The sequence below is a fragment of the Cryptomeria japonica genome, chromosome 6 (genome assembly GCF_030272615.1).
Source record: "Cryptomeria japonica chromosome 6, Sugi_1.0, whole genome shotgun sequence".
Lineage (NCBI taxonomy): Eukaryota > Viridiplantae > Streptophyta > Pinopsida > Cupressales > Cupressaceae > Cryptomeria > Cryptomeria japonica.
In genome coordinates this window covers 135,750,924-135,773,531 of record NC_081410.1, presented here as the reverse complement: position 1 = coordinate 135,773,531, position 22,608 = coordinate 135,750,924, and the positions used below count along the sequence as shown (strand labels likewise).

General features: G+C 36.9%; 1 protein-coding gene across 2 annotated transcripts in view; it reads right to left on the bottom strand.

Annotated features, from left to right (window-relative positions):
- Positions 1 to 22,608, bottom strand: part of LOC131044226 (uncharacterized) — a 145,249-nt gene that overhangs the window by 85,490 nt on the left and 37,151 nt on the right. Inside the window, exon 2 of one of the 2 annotated variants that reach the window (XM_057977511.2) lies at positions 14,730 to 14,885. The exons of the other annotated variant lie outside the window; for it this stretch is intronic. The gene's annotated coding sequence lies outside the window, so the exon portion shown is untranslated. The remainder of the gene's footprint in view (positions 1 to 14,729; positions 14,886 to 22,608) is intronic. 2 annotated transcript variants of the gene reach the window in all.

The window sequence follows — 22,608 nt, the reverse complement described above, 5'->3', positions numbered from 1 at the left end:
AATTGCTTCTTGAACCTTGCTAGACCACTTCTTAAATGAGATGCAAATGGATGTTATACACTACATTTAAAAGAAGAACAAGATGAAACATTTTCTACCAAAAATTACTATTTATTTGCATTCATTTCCAAGTATGCACTAAAGAGTTTTCATATGAATATAGTTTATCCTTTTCCAACCCATGTGAACACAATTTCATTGCTTATAAATTTTCTATGAGAAATAACATTAGAAATTTAGAACATTGATCGGATTGTTCATCTCCTTTCAATTAACAAAGCATTATGGTTTAAGCATACTCAACTACTCCAAGCCTTTGACTAAGACTACACACTAAGTTGCAAGGTACATGCGGAACCCAGGCTGAACCCATATCGAGTGTGTCTAGGTACAGATACTCCCAGGGGTGCACTTGGATGCACCCAAGGTACGCCCTGAACGCCCCGTGTTTGTTGTGGGGTGTACCTTGGGTGCACCCAAGCATATACCCAGATTGTAATGTCCCCATTGAAGATTTAACTAAGTATAATGACCCTTATATTATGCTCATTATTACTTTAATCATCTCAGTATATTCTTATCATTAAAAGGATTATTATTATTCCCAAAATACTTATCCACAATTTACCATTAAATATTACTTAAAATTAATAAAATTATCCATTTTTTATTATTATTAATAATATCCTTGTTTATTAATATTCTTGTTAATATTACATGTTCACAAATAATTATTAACTAGACACGATAAATATTAATTTGCAATCAATATTAATTACTATTAAATAGTATTCACAATAATTATTAAATAATATCAATAGTTATTATGAACCGATACTTGTCTCGGTTGATTACTATTAAGTAGTATTCACAATAATTATTAAATAATATCAATAATTATTATGAACTGATACTTGTCTTAGTTGGCAAAGACTACAATCAAAAGATATTCTGTTCACACGTCCCTTAAGGGGAAGATATACCCATCGAGACTCTTTAAAATAGGAGTTGGTCTTTCCCAGCCAGGGCATAAAGAAAAAGAGGAAGTTAAGGAGGGAACGGAAGACAAAAATAAGGGGTCGCAGCAGTCAACCCTGCCTGGGGAAAAATAAGAAGGAAAGAGAAATACAGAAAAGACAAAAAGTCATCAGCAGTCTTGGAAACATTACGGGTATAACCATGATGATTGCTAACAATATCATATGATGCTAATACAATTTAATATTAATAATATAATTAATACTACTTATACAAATTAATACTAATACTATTAATACAATTTAACACTGTTGATACAACTTATACTATTAATGTGATATAGGAGGCACATATTAACGTAAAAACACTATTAATATAGTATATCTTAAAGGTGCCAAAATAATATAATGATGTAACCTGAAGCTAATACTGTTAGTAGAATCTGAGATAATATTGTCAGTATGGTATGATACTGCCAATGTAATACAATTCAGATAATGTAATCAAATGTAGGTGAAAATAATATAATACTGTTAATACAGTATAATAATATTAATATAATTTAATACTGGTCATACAATGTAATACGGGTAATGTAACATAAGGGGGGAATGTGAAATACTACTAATATAATAAAACATAAGGATGTAAATATAACATAATGTTATTAATGTAATTTGAGGCTAGTGTTGAAAATGGAAATCTGTTTTAATGAACATGAATATTTGTAGTAACCCTTGCTGCAAATTTATATCTGATTTACAGAATTCTAATAACCCAACTCAGATTTACAATTCGCAAACAAGCGGTGAAATCGGGTATGCCGAGAATTGCCCCAATGAACCTATAAACACTTAAAACCCTCATATAACATAAGAAGAAGATTCTACAGAAATTTTGGCATTATAACAGCATGCAAATATATGTTTGTGACAGTCTACAAATCTGCCATGAAACATTACAAAATAGACTCCAGAAACGGATCTCAAAGCTTCACAAATCCACTACAAAACCCAAAATATTCTCCAAACTCTTCACACTTCCCACAAAGAAAGATGCATGAAATAAATGTCTAACACAGACAAGAACAGCAATCTGATGCAAAGTATCCCTCTATCCACTTGTTGACTATCTTTGTTTGCCCATCTGTTTGGGGGTGGTAGCTAGTGCTAGGAGTGAGTTTTGTACCTGTCAAGTGGAAAAGCTCCTTCCAGAAAGAGCTAAGAAACCTGCTATCTCTATCACTAACAATGCTCCGTGGCAAACCATGCAATCTAGAGATCTCCTTGAAAAACAATTATGCTACTTGGGATGCGTTGAATTCGGATGTGATAGGAATGAAATGGGCATATTTTGTTAATCTGTCAACCACCACAAACAAGCAATCTTTACCTTGAGCTTTGGGTAAACCTATAATGAAGTCCATCGAGATGCTCTCCCACTTATGCTCGAGAATGGGAAGTGGTTGTAGCAGTCCTGCTGGAAAAATCTGCTCACTCTTATTTTGCTGACAAACCATACATTCCCTAATGTGCTGGAGTACATCATTTTTCATGCCCTTCCAAGAGAATCTCTCTCGGACCTGCCTGCATGTTTTGTAATACCCCTGATGACCAGCCAAGGGCGTATCATGAAAAGCCCTCAGTATCTTTTCTTTAACTTTCGATCCTAGAAACAAGAGTATCCTTCCTTTGTAATAAATCATTCCATCATTAATAGTGTATCTGTTGTCATCCACCTTCCCATCCAAAATTTCAGAAGTAAAGGAATCTTTGACATATTCTGAAATTATAGAAAATTTCCATTCAACAGCAATAGTAGAAAGTGTGCATAATGTGGGTTTCCTGGAAAGTGCATCGGCAACTATGTTCTTTTTCCCTTTAACGTATTCAATCTCAAAATCATATGCTTGCAACTTACTCACCCACTTTTGCTGACGATCATTCAAATACCTTTGGCTCAAAAAGAATTTTAAACTATTATGATCAATCTTAACCATAAACTTACCACATACCAAATACTGCCTGAATTTATCAAGTGCATGCATTATGGTCAGCATCTCTTTGTCATAGATAGAGTATCCCTTCTCCAATTTGTTTAGCTTTCTACTTTCAAAAGCTATTGGGTGTCCCTTTTGGGATAGAACAGCCCCAATCCCTTCTCCAGAAGCATCACATTCCACAACAAATGGAAGGGAGAAGTCGAGAATTGCAAGCACCGGACATGAACACATTACCTCCTTGAGTTTATCAAACGTCTTTTGGGCTTCTTTTGTCCATGCAAAGGCTCCTTTCTTAGTCAAATCGGTCAAGGGGGCAGCAAGTTGAGAGAAACCCTTAACAAACCTTCTGTAATAGCTACACAAAACGAAGAACCCTTTTAACTGAGTAAGATTGGTTGGGGGTGGCCAATCTAGTACTGCTTGAATCTTTTCTTGGTCAACCTGCACTCCTTGTGAACTTATGACATGTCCCAAATATAAAATTTCAGTCATCCCAAACTCACACTTTGATAGCTTAGCATAGAAGGATTGTTGCTCTAAAATGCCCAAAACTGTATCTAGATGCTCAAGGTGTTATTTCCAAGTTTTACTATAAATCAAGATATCATCAAAGAACACTAAAACAAATTTCCTGAGATGTCTATTGAATACCTCATTCATGCATGACTGGAAGGTTGTTGATGCATTTGTGAGACCAAGTGGCATAACAAGGAATTCAAAATGCCCATAGTGGCAACGGAAAGTTGTCTTCTCCACATCCTCTTTCCTCATGCAGATCTGGTGGTAGCCTGACCTCAAATCAATCTTTGAAAAATATGCTGCCCCATGCAACTCATCAATGAGTTCATCTATCCTCGAAATGGGGTATCTATTTTTTATTGTCTTCTTATTGAGTGCCATGTAATCTATGCACATCCTCATTGTGCCATCCTTCTTTTTCACGAACACTACAGATGAAGCAAATGGGCTAGAACTAGGTCTTATGAGACCCATGTCAAGTTCTTTGATAGCCTTCTCTATCTCCTCCTTGTAACTCTTAGGGTGACAGTATGGTGTTGTGATAATAGGCTTGGCACCCTGTTCTAATTCAATTAAATGCTCAAATTCCCTATCGGGAGGTAAACCTGGAGGCAAATCATTGAAAACAACACTATGCTTATCAAGAATGGATTGAATCTCAAAATGGTGTTTACCTTGCTTTCCTGAAGAGCTCGAGGTGTGAACTAAAATTGTTGCAGCCCATGCTACTTGTCCCCTTCAAAAAATCCTCTCAATCCTTTTTGTTGAAACCTCTCTTGGTGCCCCATTCAATAGACCCTTAAGCAAAATCTACTTGCCATTGGACTGAAACTTAAACTCAATGGTTTGATGGTTGGTGTAATAACCTCCAATAGAATGCAGCCATTGCACTCCCAATACAACATCAATGTCTCTAATACCTACAACATATAAATCATCACATAGCTCATAGTCACCTAATGTTATTTTGAGTTGCCAGACAATTCGAGTGCATGGCATAGTGAAACCATCTGCAACGGTGACATTGAAACCTAGGAACTCTTCTGTCTTCAACCCTCTTTTAAGCACATAACCCTCATCTATAAAGTTATGGGTTGCACCATTATCAATAAGAATAGTTGTCCTTTGGCCTGCTATAACTCCTCTGACTCTGAATGGATGGTATCTGGAGACTCCAGATAAGGCTGCTATAGTGACTCCTTTGCTGATTTCTTTGTCTTCATCTTCCCCTACTTCCTCATAGGTATCCTGAAAGTCCTCATTCTCATCTGAATTTGATTCTGGAACAATTTCAATATAATGCACTTGTCCCTTGCCCAAACATCTATGGCCTTGAACCCATGGCTCTTTGCAAGTGGAGCAAAGCCCCTTCCGACGAAGCTCAGTTCTTGTTACCTCATCCATCTTCTTAGGAACTGTGTTTGGGATATTTGCCTTTGGAGTACGCTTTGGTGGAGGAAAAGAAGGAACCTTTTTTTGAAAGACTCCCTTTTGTTGCCAAGTATTGGATGGTTTAGGTTGTTGCACCATTGTTTTCTTGGGCATGGATACCTCAAGTTGTAAGCTTCTTTTTATTGCTTCCTCAAAAGTAGACGGTGAAAAAGCCTTAACCAAACCTTTAACAGACTCTTCAAGACCTCCTAGGAAGAGGTACATGTTGTGCGTTCTACACACACACCTCGACCTTGACGGGGACCCCCATGTCTGCATTCTTCTTGTGAAAAGAGAGAGGGAGAAAGAGGGTCGTAGAGAAGTTCAAGCTTTCAAAAGCCACCAAAATCCCGAGCAGAGTCCAAATTCACGCAAAACAAGTCGTTAAGCCAAAAATCTTAAAAGGACCAAAATCGCGCAATATAGGCTAATCTAGCCGAAAATTTCTAAGTCGCACAAAGTCACAGTCACAAGCCGAAAATAAGCAAGTTTGAATCTCGCATTTTAACCTTAAAGCCCTAATTTTGCAAAGGAGGAATTGTATTGTTTTAAAAGTAATCATCTGTCATCTTCGCCGAAACAAAACCCGACATTGCCCCAAAAATTTAATATTTGTTAAATTAATTTATTTAATTTTTCAAAATAATTAATTCAGGATTGAAATTGTTTGTTTGCAGATCGACGACGTCGCTGAAAGAGCCAGGAGAGAACCTAAAAAGCTCAGATTGAAGACCTGATGGCAATCAAAGCCAAAAGCGAAGATGCAAAGCGCAAGATTAAAACAACGATCCCAGGGCACTGCTTGTTGCAAGACCATTACATAAAAAAATTGTGAAAAAATGAAAAAAAATTAATCTATGGCACGCTTCCCGAGGCAAAATTTCGACTAATCCTTGGACTGGCTTAATCCTTAGTCCATCCTCGAACTACGTTTCGAATTTCGTCAAATTCTGGGTTCCTTTGCTATGTCTTTCCTTCAATTTCGGGTTTTAAAATCCCAACTGCAAGTTTTAATGATGTCCATTGTTTTGGTCTTTGTAGGGAAATTTTTAGCTTATTACATGTGCATTTTTATTAAAAGATGAATACTTGTAATTTGTTTTAAATTTCCCCTTTGATGTTTTTATTATTTTTATTGTTTTGTAGTTTTTTTAAGTTAAAATAGGGATTTTTTGGTTAAGTTACAAGTAAACTTGTAGTTCTCTCCAAAATACCCCTACTTTAATGGTTTTTACATGTAATAGGGATTTTAAACCCCTATTACATGTGTGTAAGTAAATTATAACTTGTTGTAGGGGTTTTATTTCCCCTTTACAAGTGAGTAAAACTTGGATCTCTCTCTAAAAAACCCGAATTTGGCTTTGTTGAGGAAAAAGTGAAAATTAGAACTTGTCATATGTTCTTAAAAACCCAATTTTCACATACTTATGCAAATTCAAACTTGTCTTTGTCTCCCAAAAATCCGATTTGCAAGAAAATCGTTTTTGTTGAACATTTCAAGGCAAATTTTGTGGAGAATTTGTTGGAGGAGGTAGGCGTTTTGGATTGCTCTCTATTTTCATGCATGATTGGACACCTTTCATGCCACATGGAGGTTGCTTTTGCTGGTTTTTAGCTTTATAACAGCCACCACGTTTTTTACCCTTTGGGATGCCACGAATCTTCAATGATATGAATCATTTTGGCTACGAGTGATAAGGCGTTGAGGGTTAAGGAGGATTCAAGCATTTTCCATGCCATTTCACATGCATTTGCTGCCACGTTTTTCCACATAAGGCGTTTTTGCAAAACATGGCTAGGGTTTGGCATTTTGGAATCTCTCTATTTATTAGTTTGTCTTCTCCATTCCAAGATTGTTTGCATTTTTGGAGAAGCATTTTCAGTTTGAAGCAAGGTATGTTTTCCTTTCTTTCTTGTTTCATTTTATTATTTTCTTGTTTCCTTGGTTTTCCTTCTTAGTTGCATTTTTGAAAATATGTTCTTCTTCCCCCAAAAATCGGTTTTTGTGAGAGAGATCTTCCCCTTGGTATGCAATTTTTGAATTGCATTGTTCTTCCCATATTCCCTCTTTACTTGTATTTGGGATTTTTAATTCCGATTACAAGTTCACTGGAAATTCTTGTTATTCCCTTACGGTTAAGGAATTTAACCATTTTTGGTTAAAATTCCAAGTTGAAAAGTGTGAAATACCCCCCCTTTTCAAATTCGGTTTTTAAAAACCGGATTACATGTTGAAAAGTTCTTCCCATTTTCATGAAAATGACATTCCCCGATTTTCCCATTTCTATCCATTCATGTTTCCCATATTCGTACTTTTCATTTTCGTCATTTTCCGCAAGTCAAATTCTCATTTTACATCCATTTCTCCATTTGCAAATCTACAAGTGTACTTGCATTCGGGTTTTAAAACACCGATTGCATGTATGTTCTTTCCAACTTGTATACTTGCAAAAATTTCCCCAAGATCCAAAATTGGTCAAAGTCAAGATTTTCCCATTTCTATATATTTCCCCTCTTAGTCTCAAAAAATCGTGAAGTTCAAGAATCGAAGTTTTTCCCATTTGAATTCCCATTTGAAGAAGGAAGAAGGAAGAATGATATTTGAAGCTGACTATGATGTTGCCTTAACTCTTTTAAGTCTTCATCACAGTATTCCAGGTTCACAATCAATGTCAGATTTGTTGGCATCTCCAATTTCAAAAAAGATGAAGTACAAATATGACAAATATCAGAACGAGGTAGCACCTTCCCAAGTTTCTTCTCCTTTGGATCGCATCAAAGACACGGAAATAGAGCACGTGGATATGTCGGAATTCGTCAAGAGGGTAGAAGATCCACAGGATAATAACTTGCAGCGGTTGTTGGACAGCCATATCCATCATGCATCTTCTTTCCCGGTGGCTGCCCTAGAACCTGAGTTTGTTCTCGCCTGCGCCCATCATTTTGACAAAGAGACAAAAGTCATCAAAAATGATGATGGTGAAGCTATAATCCGTCTTGATGCAGATACGATCGAGAAGGTCTTCAAAATACCTCCTACACCTATTTATATGGAAATCTCCAAAGAAAGTGCACCAGAGTATTACATGAAGAGGGAAAAAGATTGCAAGCGACATATCAACAAGTGGATCCAAGACCCACGAGCCTCCTTCTCAAGGTGAGCGAAGTTGTACCGCTGCGATTTCAAATGGGAAATAGAAGACACCATAACCCTTCTCAGCAAGATGATGGGCCTCGAGTATTCTAATGTCTTTGAGCCATGAATGTATCAGTTCATCATGTTCATAAGGCAGTCTCATCACATTTCATGGGGAGAAGTCATCAGTGATGCCTTGTGTGAACAACTTGCAGCAGTCCCTACCACCATGACTTTCTTCATGAATTCGTATTTGGTATACTTGGCAGCATCACTTAGACACTTTCCAAGTCTTTCTACCAAGGGTGATTGCTCACTTATACCAGTTTGGAAATATTATGACCAGTTGTCGTTGAGACCCAGCAGATTGCATTTCAGAAGAGTCCAAGATGCATTCTTCGGATATTTCATGTGTCAGTTTGACAGAACTCTGAAGAGCAAAAGAGTATCAAATGAGGCATGGGAAAGGGTGTGCGAATATGGATGTTTGTTTCTACAGTTTCCCACCTTCACCTATATGAGAATTGGATGCTATGGTGGTCAGCCATATATGCTTCCTAGATACCCGACTGACAAGATCATTCTTATGGAGTTGGAAAGATAGATCATGGCTGTCCACACTTTTCAGTCTGCTAGACACAAGGTTGGAATGGGGATCTCTACCACAAATCCATTGAAAATTGGCCGGTATTCCCTTGTCACATCTGTGAAAGCTAAGGCCATGGAAACTAAATTGCAGGAAATCAAGCTCAAAAATTTTAAACCTAGAGCTAATTTTGATTACAGGGGTATGAAGGAGAAGATCAAGAAATCCTTTGTGCATGTGCATCGCATTGAGGACATCTGGGTAGATCTCCGCACAGAAGCCGAAGTTCTGAAGATGGATTACTGCAGGCTCACTGTGAGCAAATTGTTGATTTGAACTTGGTGGATATCCCACAAGGGATGATTGATGATGAGCACATACTTGATCTTGAATACATTTCTCAGAGGGTTGAGGAAGCTCCACTTCCTTTGATCCAATGGTCACACAAAGAGTGCATATCCATCCTTGAGAGATTTCAGCCTATCTTGGCTACCACTAACGCATGGTTGAAAAATAATGTTGTTAGACTTATAAAAATCAAGGTTGGAAAAGAAGATGATGCTACGAGGCCTCTTGGACGTAAGTCTGAGATTCAGATTGACAACAAGGAAGGTGCATCATCTTCGGGCACAAGGATCAAGTTGCAAGTAAGTCGGGCAGTAGTGCTTCCTCCTGAGGAGACGACAGTTCGTAGGAAGGAAAAATCACGAATTCATGTTCAGGTGATCGATCTGGATAATCCAGAAGAAGGGCAGCCATCTGATGATGCTCCTAAGTCTCCGGTTTCAGACTCGCCTCATGAGATCATTCCTCCAGTTTCCATTGAGACGCCTCTTTCTCCTCCTGATTTGCTTGTGGATGAATCTCCTCAGAATGTTATTCCCATTTCAGCATATGAGCCATCTCCTGATCATCAACAAGAGACTATGTTGGAAATTCCTAAGGATATTCCTACTTGCATCCAGTTATCCGAAATTGATACTTCCACTTCTGATTTTGAAGAGTTTACAAGGCAATCTTCATGCCCGTAGGTAACTGGGCAAAACGTGGTCGCTGTCCAAACAAATATTCCTCCCAGGATGACCACGGTGATTCAAACAGAAACTGCTTCTCCTTTGCTTACAGTTGCTACTGAAGGAGAGTTGATGACTTTGCCTCCATGGCTTAGTTCTTTTACCTCGAAAAGGAAGAAGCAAGAAATCTCACCTGATGCCTTTGACTATCGGCAACTGAAACAGTCCAGATCCAAAGTTGCTAAGAAGGCCAAGACTATCTCCAGAGTAACTGTTGACAGCAACAAAATGAAGGTAGCTGAAATTGTGGAACCTATTGCAGATAAACCACTTGAAGAAATGTCAACTGCTGATTATAAGGTTACAAGGATAGAGTTGGGCAAACAAACGCATGAGGTCATTAAACATGATACTCCGTTTTCTGTAGCTTTGCTGGTACAAAGGTGTGATGAACTTCTAGCAAAGAAAGACAAGCTAGAAGAGAAAAACCGACAACTTATGGCAGCCGTTCATAAAATCACAAAACCTACTGCTGAAGGGAGTAAATCCATACGTTCTTCTAGTTCTCAAGAATCGATTCGTGGAGTGGAAAGCGCTGCTCAGAAGGTACAAGCACTGGATTCCTGGGTTGATCAGCTTCATGATCTATGTGCACAGGTAATGAAAGACATTTTTCAGATGATGTCTAAGTTAGAGACCATTAAGGAGAAACTGGATCAGACTTCTAATACTTTCAAAGAGAATCTGGAAAGTGTTGAAGAAAGTTTGACAATATGGCATACCATGCCCCAACAACAGCTGAGTGTTTTGTAGGAGCATGCCATCATCTCTTCCAGGATCATGTACTTGGAATTTGAAGAACTCCTGAAAAACAAGGCCCTTGTTCTTAAATCCCTGATTGAGGAGATCGGTGATGCAAAGAGATTCCGGGGTGAAGTTTTCCGAGATATTGTCTCACATTGTGAAAGGGCCTCTTGCAACATAGTAAGTCAGGATGGAGAGTTGATTCCAGAAGAAGAAGTTCTTGCTGATTTACAGATGAGGATTCATAATGAATGGAGGAGCGAACAACTCTCGGCCGCTTCAATTCAGATATTGATGAAACACCAAGCCTTTTTGCATGAAATCCAGTCTATCCTGAATAAAAACAACTCTGCGCTCCTCCGATGTCATGACACTATTGTGAAGACCATGGTTGTTGCCAAGAACACCCATGAACCGAATCCCGAGGAACTACAAATGAGCATCCATAAGTTGAAAGGATTCGTGTCTTCACATGCTGCAACTTAAGTGTTTTTCAACACTTAGTTGTATTTTTCCACCTTTGTAATCTTTAGTTGTAATTTTGTTTTGACAAGTTACATGTAAAAGTATTTTTTGTAAAATGCAAGTTACACATTACTTGCACTTTTGTAATTACGTGTAAGGCAACTACAAGTTGTGTCCAATTAGAACTGTAGTTGGAATAAGTCCTAGTTAGTTATTGAAGTCCTAGTTAGTTATTGAAGTCTTAGTTAGTTATTGAATAAGCCTTGGTGGTTGAGAGAATCTCTCAAGTTAGTTATTGAATAAGCCTTGGTGGTTGAGAGAATCTCTCAAGTTAGTTAAGATCCTCCTACCTTCTTTTCAAGGCTCCTCTTCTATGAATACTTGAGGGGTCTATTGTAATCTTTATCTTTTGGAAAGCAAGCAAAAACTCTACCAAATTTACAGCAAAGAAGTCTTTGAGCTTTCATGTGTAAATTCAAGAATTGAAAGAAATAGAAGGAAATTGCTCAAGCTTTGAGTCTTTGTGCTACATTTTTAAGTTAGTGTTCTATATTATCTTTCTTGCAAGTGTTCCTAAAGAGCTTAATCACATCTGATTTGCAGTCTTTGTGCTGCAAGTAGTTGAGTTTAATATAGAGTAAAATAAATATTTTGTTGAGAGAAGCTACAAGTCTCTGTGCTTTCACTTGTTCTCAAAAGAATTTAGGAATAGATTCTGTGAGAAATAGTTGTAAGGCTTTGCGCTTATACTACTTCCCATTGTTTAAAGTAGAAAAGAATAAGATATCCCCATCTTTGAGCTGTTATAATTTGTTCTTTATAGCATTAGTATAGAAAAGGGTAGATAGGACTTCACATAATCAAGTCTTTGAGCTTGATATTGTTGTCTCGTCCCGAAGGAAGTGACGGAAGTCTTTGCGCTTTCTAGAAACTTCATTTCCTTTCTCTCATTTCATTTGAAAGTGATTACTGTTGTTCATATTCAATCGCTATACTTTTCTGTGAAGAGAAAAAAATATTGTCATTCTTGAAGAAAGAAGAAAGATTGTTGTCCCATCCTATTTTATTTTCAAAGTTGCAGTTAGATAGGGGGAGCCTTCCCTTAATTAGGAGAGTTTTACTCATGTGTTGTGGTTGAAACCACAATTTTGTATATTTCCCCAAGTGTACAAAATTTTCAACCAACGTTGCTAAAGCAGAACGCACCGCTGAGCATAAACTGAAACACAAAGAAACGCACCACCACCGGACGACAAGTAGAAGTCCACCAGCAAGATTAAAGACAAAGAACACAGGGTGCTACAAAATGTGTAAACTCAGAAATAGACAGCTGGATTTAATTCCAGAAAGTCAGTTTGCAAAACTAAATTGTTTAAACTTTAAAGTAAAGAACTCCCTGTGGACCCCGTTCAAGATATTTTAAAACAAAGGAACACAAGACAATTATTTTCAACTACCATATTGACCTGAATTGATGTCAAATAGTGGTAGGTAGTTGAGAATATGGTTGGGAGGATAACTGAGGATTAACTAGGCATGGGTTAAAGTTACCAAGTTCTAGAAGGCAAATCAAGACTGTTGGATGCAGTTAATCCTGGCCTCTAGTTCAATTTGTAAAATCTCTAAAAGGCAGGATGCCTCTCATTGTAAAGGAATAGAGTTTTTGTAGAAGGTTAAATTGTTAGAACTTAGAAGGTTAGAATTTAGTAGTTAGGAATAGAGTAGAATTGTTGCAGAAATTGTTGTAATGACGGCCAAAATCAATATATGAACATTGAAGTATGGTGTTTGTTATCTTGGTTTTCTTTTGTTTGCATGGTCTCCTTCAATAAGTTTAGATAGATGATTTTGGTGAGCAGGTATTTGATGGATTCAGGTTCATACCATTGGGGATATGCTGATTGTGTATCCTTGTGTATGGTTAGTCTGAGCCTTTAAAATCGTGCTTAGTTCAATTGCAGGTGTTCGTCTGAGCTACGCCAGAATTGGGTGTTTAGGCATGCACTTGCTATCTGAAAATCTTCTAAGTCTCCCTTGAAAATTGCACCGTTCTTGTGAGGTTGTGAGTTATTTTGGCCAAGCAGGGATTGGTTATGTCGAATCCGTCTACTCACACACCAGTCTTGTTAATTTTAGGTCTCTTAACCCTAACCTTTTGCATTTATTTTTCCCGCGGCATCTGAGGATGCAGATCAACTTGTTGTAAACGCAAGGCCCCTTGTGCTCCCAACAATACACATCAACCGTTGAGCTATCCTGCAGTCATGACCTGACATTTGGAACCTTGAGGTTGTCCCCTTTGATCAATTAAAAACAGCATTAGGGCTTCCTTATTTCAAGAAAGGATAGGATACTCAGCGAGAACATTCTATTCTACATTGGCTAGATAGAGTTGTAGCAATACGATTTTAGCCACGTCAACAATACACAATCCTCTTTTCTAACATATCTGGTACCATCACTGCAATCTTCTAGAAATTTTCTACATACTCATTAATGGAACCCATTTGTTTCAACCTAGCCAATTCTTTGAAATACTCCTCTTCATCCTTAATCTCAAACCTATCCAACAATCCTTGACTAAAATCATCAAAAGTAGTTACCTGATTGTGCCCTTGAGTAGACATACCATGGTACCACCAGTCATAAGCAGTTCCTTCCAAGTGCAAGGTTGCATATTGAACAGCATCCAACTAGTTTGCAACTTCTGTAACCAAGCCCTAGTTGAAATCTTGTCTGAACCATCAAAAGTTGGAGCTGGAAGTTTATTTATTTTGCTCTTAAGTTCTCCTCCATGTTGATCTTGTTGAAGTCTATATCCCCTCAAATTCATCATTCCTTGCATTTGAGTAACAGAGTCATTGTAGGGCACTGCATTCTTAAATCCTTCATCTTGATTGTCATAAGATAGTCTGATTGCAGCCAACTCTCTTGCTAACTCTTCCATTGGATTGGGTGGTGGGTTGGTTGTAGCTAAGTTTCCTTCAGGTATGAATATTGGTTTTGCATTTTTAAGAGGAGAGGTATTCTGTTGAACTTTTGAAGAGCTCCCTCTTTCCTCAGTAGATATTGGATTTTGAAGTTTTTTTGCCAGTAACCTCATCAATTCTCTTGTTTCAGCAAGAACATCAGCGATTTTCTTTTGGCTCCTTTGTAACTCTTCAAGGAATTTCTTGTGCATCTTCTCAGCATCAGCCATCTCCTTCTTATGTTGGTTATACCCTTCATTTTCTCCTGAGAGAGGGTTTTTGGTTAGCCTTTTATTTTTCTCCCTCTGTAAATATCTCTTTTCCCTTTCACTCAACTGCATAAATATTGTTAAACCCACAGGCATACAAGATCATGGCTCTGATACCACTATAATAACCCTTGCTGCAATTTTATATCTGATTTACAGAATTCTAATAACCCAACTCAGATTTACAATTTGCAAACAAGTGGTGAAATCGGGCATGCCGAGAATTGCCCCAATGAACCTATAAACACTTAAAACCATCATATAACATAAGAAGAAGACTCTACAAAAATGTTGGCATTATAACAGCATGCAAATATATGTTTGTGACAGTCTACAAATCTGCCATGAAACATTACAAAATAGACTCCAGAAACGAAGCTCAAACTTCACAAATCCACTACAAAACCCAAAATACTCTCCAAACTCCTCACACTTCCCACAAAGAAAGATGCATGAAATAAATGTCTAACACAAACAAGAACAGCAATATACGTTGTTATTATCAACAATACAAATCTGAAAATGCACTAAGAAACTACAACAAAATTTATTACAACCACTATCAAAACAACACATATAAAGTGTCTTGAAGCACAACTGCAACCCCTGGATGTGATTGCCACTGGAGACTTGTAAACACACTGCCTGCTGCAAGCCTCTATCCCCCTAGTTTATCAGCCTGGAAGATCACTCCTTCAATGGTTTCGCAGCCTCTGAAGAACAACAACAAAACTCTATTAAAAATGATAAGATAGAATGAATCCAAAACAAGTCTAAATCACTATAAAAGGCACAATATTCAAAAAGCACTTTTGGGCGCCAAAATCCCCATGCCAAAGAGGAGGGAATCTTGCATTTCAAAAGTTGTAACTACCTTTCCAAAAATGCGTCTCCACTTCCACCACTTAAATAGACATTGCCATTTTATCCAACTTCGTCATTTGAACTCGAGACGACTAATAACTACTAATTTTGAGATTCTCCAAACCCCCTTGCCATTTTTGGCTCCAATTAATTTAAAATGCCATTTAATAATTTTGACATTAAAATCTGATTTGATTTTTCTCCATTTAGAACATTATTTCCCAAATTGTTCGCACGATTTGACTTACTAATTTTGGACAAACTGGCCTACTGTAAACAGTAAGTTTTATTTTTGAAAAGGGGACATGACAATATTGGTTCTTCATCACTTATGGTATATCAAAACCATGATGAGAGAGGTTGTGAGAGGATTACCAGAGGGATGGTATATCCGCTCTTGGGCCTAGGGAAGAGGATCTCTAGGGTACCCTATCAAGTCACCTTATTCTAGTTTCCCTATGGTTGAAATTCTCCAATAAATTAGAGATGTCTTATGATCAATTTAATGCTCCTCTATTCAATTTCTTGTTTTACTTGGGATTGTGATTTTTTTGGCAAAAAATGGAGCATTTATAAATAGGGGACATTACATAGATGCACCCACAAGCATTGCGCACCAAAAAGTGTAGAAGAAAAAAAAAACATTTTTTAATTTTTTTCACTAACTAAACCCTAAAATGCCCATAAAGAGGTCATTTCGCCCAGCAAAAAGAACATTTTATTCTCTCCACTCAATTTTCTCATTTTGGCATTTTGAAGGAATCTAGTTTTTTGCGAAGGTGATTGATTGAGGAGTGCCAAAGGAGCAAAGATAGCTTGCACAAAGGAGATTTAAGCATTTAAGGTAAGTGTTTTTACCCTATTCTTTAGTCTATTAAAAATGTTTTTAAGCTTTTGATGAATTTTTTCAAAAATAAAAAATAAAAATCAGTATTTAATATAACATTTTTTTATCTTTGTTTTGAACTTTCGTTATTCTGTACATATTGTAGGCTTGCATTTTTATTTTTTTCCTAATTTAAAATTGTATAGTTCCTTATAATAGCAAAATCAGATTGCAAGAGTGGTCAGTAGTTCAAGTTCAATAGGTGTGGATGCAAACCAAAAATTAAAAATTGATAAAGCATCTCCTTTATGGAGACATACTATGATGCTTGAAAAACTTCCAAGAGGTGGGGGATATCTTGGGAATTGTAACGTATAAAACCAACTTTAAGAGCTCGTATTATCGAGTGAGACTTCACTTTTGTGGCATAAGTGGGAAAGGGATTAGAGCATGTGAAGGGATAAATAAGAAGGGTTTGTCGAGTGGAAAAATTGTGTCATTCATTAGAGAACAAGAAGCAGCTAATGCTACGGTTTAAAGAGCAAAACTAAGATGTCATCCTTCAGCAAAGAAAAAATCAATGACTTTATCTATAGATTCTCAAAAAGTAGTGGCCTCCCAGCATCCTTTCTTGGAGACACCCTCTATCCAAGTAGAAGATCCCACTCCTTCCCGCAAAAGAGACCCATTGGATAAGGCATTTAAAAATAAAGCACGAGACATTGCAGAGGAAAAAGTTGCGCGTTGCATTTATGCCAATGTTCTGCCTTTCAACTTGGTGAGATCACAATATTGGCCATGTCATGTCATGTCTTGGAGATCACAAGACCTTCTAGTTTCACAGGTCTTGGGTATGAAAAGGTGCGCACCACCTTATTGGCAAGAGAAAAGAATTTTGCAAAGACATCACTCAAACCAATAAGGGATTCTTGGATTTAAACGGGAGTTTCTATTGTTTTTGGTAGATGCAAAGATTGCAAAAATAGTCCTCTAATAAATGTTATTGCAATGTCCCCCAAAGGGACAATGTTTTAGAAGGCAGTTGATTGTGAGGAGCAAATCAAAGATGCAAAGTTCATTTCTAAAATCTTCATTGAGTCCATAGAGATGGTGGGTTCTGAAAAATGTTGTCCAAATCATTATAGACGATGCAAAAAATTGTAGGGTTGTAGGTGCTTTGGTTGAGGAAAGATATGAAAACATTTTTTGGACACCATGCATTGTGCACTCCCTTAACTTGGCGATGCAAGCAATTGGCACTCAAATAGAGTGGCTGAAAGATATATACCAAGAGAATAAGAAGAATCAAATGTTTGTGACGAACCACCATATGCATAAGGCATTTTTAGGACTTTCTCAAGGTTGGAATTGTTGAAGGCAAATTTAATTTAAATATTTTATTTAATTTTTTATTTTATTTATGCCATGTTTAATACGTATATATTATTTTTTAATGTGTTATTAACATATTTTTTACATGATCCTAGGTTGTTGAGACCCAATTTGCATCACTGACAATTGTTTTGAGACGACTTGTAAGGTGCAAGAGGCATTAGGTGCCAAGGTTTTTAGAACCAATGGAGTGTTTGGAAGCAATCAAATTCAGGAGGGCCCAGAGGTTAGGTCATTTGTCCTGAATGACGATTGGTGGGCTCATGTGGAATATGTCTTCAATTTCAATAGGCCTAGCATGAGTATGATCAGGTTTGTTGATACAGATTAGCCATGCTTAGGGGAAATCTATGATGGCATTAACTCCATGATAGAAAAAATAAAGGGGATAATAGCACAAAAAGAGAATGACCCTAAAGAAACATTTTTCTAAAGTGTGGAAAAAATCATTCATCATTGCTGAAACAAGATGAACACGCCATTGCATTTCCTTGCACATGCATTCTCTCCCAAATACTATAGCTCTTAGATACTTGCTTTGCCAAGGAGAACTCCACCAATTAGAAATAGTGAAGTTGCTAATGCGTATAAGAAAGCATTCAAAAGACTCTTCTCAGATCCGAAAATGGTGGAACATGTTAGGAAAGAGTTTAGCTTGTTCATCTCAAGACAAGATCATAGTCCTTGTGCTCTTTACGACCGATATGTTGTAGATGCTTGTACATGGTGGTACCTCCATGGGCAAGAGTATTTGTTCCTCCAACCTCTTGCAATCAAGATTCTATCACAAGTATGTTTACTTTTTTACATTTGTATTGTAGACTTTAGTACATTTTTTTTTTCTTTTTTTAATGGTAAGAGCTATCAGTAAGGGGATAGCACTAGACTTTAGTACTTGACATTCTTTGATTTATTTTGCATTTTTTATTTTTAAGTTGTGTTGGTTTTATCTCCAATTTCAACAGGTTGTAAGTTCTTCTGATGAACAAGATTGGAGTACATACTCCTTTATCCACTATGTGAAGCGTAACTGGTTGGCTGCAAAAAAAAAAGAAGATTTGATATATGTTCATTCTAATTTGCGGCTTCTATTACATAAGCACGAACACTACAAGGATGGGACAATGAAGCACTGGGATATAGCCCCTAAGTGTACCAACTTGGATGCATAAATTCAAGAGCTTGCTAGAGTCACTATAGATGATGATGATGAGACACTTACACATGATGCACATAGTGTGAGTGGCATTGCATATACTTGTGGTTCAAATGATGTTGGAATGGAAGCAAACAATGATATTGATCTAGACTCTTGATGATTGAACAATTATTAATTTTTACTGTCAATTTTGTAATTATAATGGTTTTCATTTGAATTGTGACCCTAGACATATATGATATATACTATATGGCATATGACATAATATTGAAATTTTGAACTATCAATCAGCATTTAATATTTATCTTTATCACTACCATTTTGGCATTTGGCATTGATCAATGATGAAGTATCATATTATCAAATGTATTTAATTTTACAATTCTATATATTTCTTTAAATTTTTTTTGTGTATATATATACATTGTACCCAAATGTACCATACCCAAGGGAAAAAATTTGTTGTAACAGCATAACTGTACCCATTCCTCCAACTTAGACTACACATTATTGTAATCAGAACCACCTGATCAAGATAAATATCCACTAAAAGAACCAGTTAAATAATTTAAAATATGACCAGTTGATTGTTCTTTTGTAACATAATTTTAATTTGACTATGAATTGCTGATAAATTATCTTTCGCCAGCCTCATTTCTTCATAGTTCTAGGAAACAAAAATGTCACAGCCAAAGGACAGACCAATTTGGTGTACGATCCCCTATTTCAAAGCCCACAAGGGGGTTACTTTTAGACTTACCTTATATATTGTTCAATGACATACACATGACCTACTCCTCTCTCAATTTGAACTTGTGCCTCCTATGAGTATAAATGCCTTCGTCACGAGGCCCACTCAAGTTCTATAAGAATATACCAAACCCTTAGCCTTTTAAAAGCTTTAATCCTCCAAATACAAGTCTACAATTTCAAACCGCCAAACTTTGACATAAAATCAAAACTAAATGTGTTCGCAACAAGGGGAACTCAACTATGTGCAAGACTGAATTGATTGCAAGTGGGAAACCAACATCAATATCTTCTTTGAGGAAATTCAGTTTTGTCATACCAGTAAAAGAATCAAGAGCATTAAATATTCTCAAATAAACAAACAATTTTGTCAAAAATTACAAGTTCTTCTATTAAGCATTATAAATTGGTCTTTCAATCAAAATAATAACCAAAATTCTCAAATGTGCTTGAATTTAATGCCCTCTGAGCTTTACGATGCTCAAAAAAGGCTTTGTGATAGAAGAACTTCACAATATTATTTTACAAAGCAAATGATAAAGCTTATCCTATTTATGCTCTTCATTGTGACTTTTATGAGGCTCTATACTATCAGATCTGATCTTTTGAAAGCATATCAGCAATATGTATCTTCTTAATTTTTGGTCAACACCATCAATCAAGGTAAAATGCAATTCAAACCTAAGAAATTGTAAAATTCCTGAACTATGATTGGTTTGCAGATAGACTTAAGTGCAGAATACACAGACACATATAGTTCAACTCAGCTGGTGGTTAATTGGAATACTTTAAACAGTTTATTGTCTTATTACACAAAGTCTCAATTGCTGATTAACATAATCTTTGCCAACAGGAAACTGAACCATCTTTATTCAATGAAGTTGATAGCAATTGATGAAATATTCCATCAATAAATGGGTTAAGAATTTCTTTTGGTGCACCTAATGAAAACGTTGTGAATGCTGTTGTTCTTCCACGTGGGTGCCAAACGTACTGCAACATACTTGTCAAGAGTCTTCATTCAACAACGATAGACCATTCCTTCACCGATGATATTTACCGGAAATCACCAATAGTTCTTCCGCATCAATCCCGCAATATAATCAATACCATTGCACTGTAAGGTAAGCATGTGTCTGGGAACGTTACTTTCATCCTTGATAACCTAGGATTTCAAACCATTACGTTTCGCGTCGGCTCTGGTGGCACTTTCATCTCCTTCCACGAGAACCTGACTTCCTTACACAGCGTTACAACCCTGCTAAACACCCTCACGGGTTACGGGGCACGGAGAATAGAATACGTGGTTTTCACTTAGCATCCGGTGGTGCACGGGAGGAAGAATGCGCCCCCCATAGTTTGTAACATTCACGCGGTTTAGGATCTACACACGCCCACGTCTCATACAAGACTCACTTCAGTAATTCTTCTGTTGCTCCGACCCAACACGACTCTTCTCAGAATTCCCGCATCCAATAGGCCAGTGGTTAGCTGGCAAAAGGCATTTGTAACAATCCACTATGCATCTTTCACACTAAAGGCAAATCATTTTTTATTCAAGCATATACGTTCCCTGCAATATCATCCTTTTATTCGCAAAATAAGCTGGTTTATAATTTCCCGTAGGAACTACTTCAATAGTTAAGAATAATCACAGCGTTTAACATTTTATTCACCAGAGCATTAATAATATTAATTATTTATATTAATCTATAGCTGAGATATTAATATAAAATAATTAATATTGTTTCAAGTTTACTTTTCGTAACTCAATTATTAGGGAACATTACAGTTTCCCCTGCCCAATGTTGCTTGCCCACAAGCAACTGCAATCCAGGATGCTGAAGAACCTGTTCATTTTCCCAAGTAGCATCATCCAATGGTAAATTCTGCCATTTAATGAGATATTCCCTGATTGTCCTATTCCGTAAATCCCTGTCGCGGGTTTCCAAAATCACTTCAGGTATCATCTCTAATAACCCTTCCTCATCCAGTGGTGGTAGATTTCCTGAAACTGTCACCTGTTGACCCAAAGCTTTTTTGAGACAAGATACATGAAATACATTATGTATTCTGCTTTCTGCAGATAAAGCCAATTCATATGCCACTGTCCCAACCTTCCGAACCACTGGGTACGGCCCATAAAACCGAGGCTTCAATTTCTCAGCCCCACTACGCTTGAAAGATGATTGCCTATAGGGTTGTAGTCTGAGATACACCAATTCTCCAATTTCAAAATGTCGCTCAACACTTCTTATCTGCATAAATTTTTTGTTGACTCTGAGCACATTGCAAATTTTCCTTAACCGCTTTCAATACATCTTGGCATTCCTGAAGCACATCACGAGATTTGGGAATATTACTCTAATCAAAAGCAAGATCAATAAAAGATAGTGCATCATATCCATATAATGCTTTGAAAGGAGTCATACCGATAGACATATGATATGTAGTATTATAGTAGTATTCACCCAAATATAACCAACGAGCCCAAGCTTTCTGATGTCCAGATACATAATTACGAAGGTATCCTTCAACCCACTTGTTTACTATTTAAGTCTGTCAATCGGTTTGTGGATGATAACTCGTACTGTGATTCAACTCTATACTTGTCGATCTGAGCAGTTCCCCCCAAAATATACTCAAAAACCTGCTATCTCAATCACTGATTATATTTTTCGGTGAACCATGTAAACGGAACACCTCTCGGAAGAACAGTTTTGCGAGTTGGACAGTTGTGAATTCTGTAGTGATAGAGAAATGTGCGAATTTAGTTAGTCTATCAACCACAACAAAAATGCAATCTTTACCTTGAGATCGCGGTAGGCCTATAATGAAATCCATTGATATACTTTCCCATTTCTATTCTGGTATAGGTAATGGCTGCAATAGACCTACAGGATAAGTATGCTCTGCTTTATTCTGTTGGCAAGTGATGCATTCTTTGACATAACGAAGGACATAATTTTTTAGTCCCTTCCAAGTGAATCGTTCCCTTATTTGCCGATAAGTTTTAAAGTACCCGAGGTGCCCTGCCAGAGGAATATCATGCACGGATTGTAGAATTTTCTTTTTCAGCTTTGAACCTGGAATCAAATAAATCTTGTCCTTGTAAAAGATAACATCATTTACAATCTTATATTTATCATCTTGTATATTACCATCTAGCAAATCACATGCAAAAGAATCCTTAGAATATTCAACCAGCAATAAAGATTTCCAATCAGTTGTGACTATAGATAATGCATTTATTTCAGGCCTTCTAGATAACACATCTGCAACAACATCGTGCTTTCCTTTCACATATTCAATTTCAAAATCATAAGCTTGGATCTTACTGATCCATTTTTGCTGCTTGTCATTCAAATCTTTCTGTCCCAAGAAATATCTCAAAGTGTTATGGTCAGTTCTTACTACAAATTTGCCACCGACCAAATATTGTCTA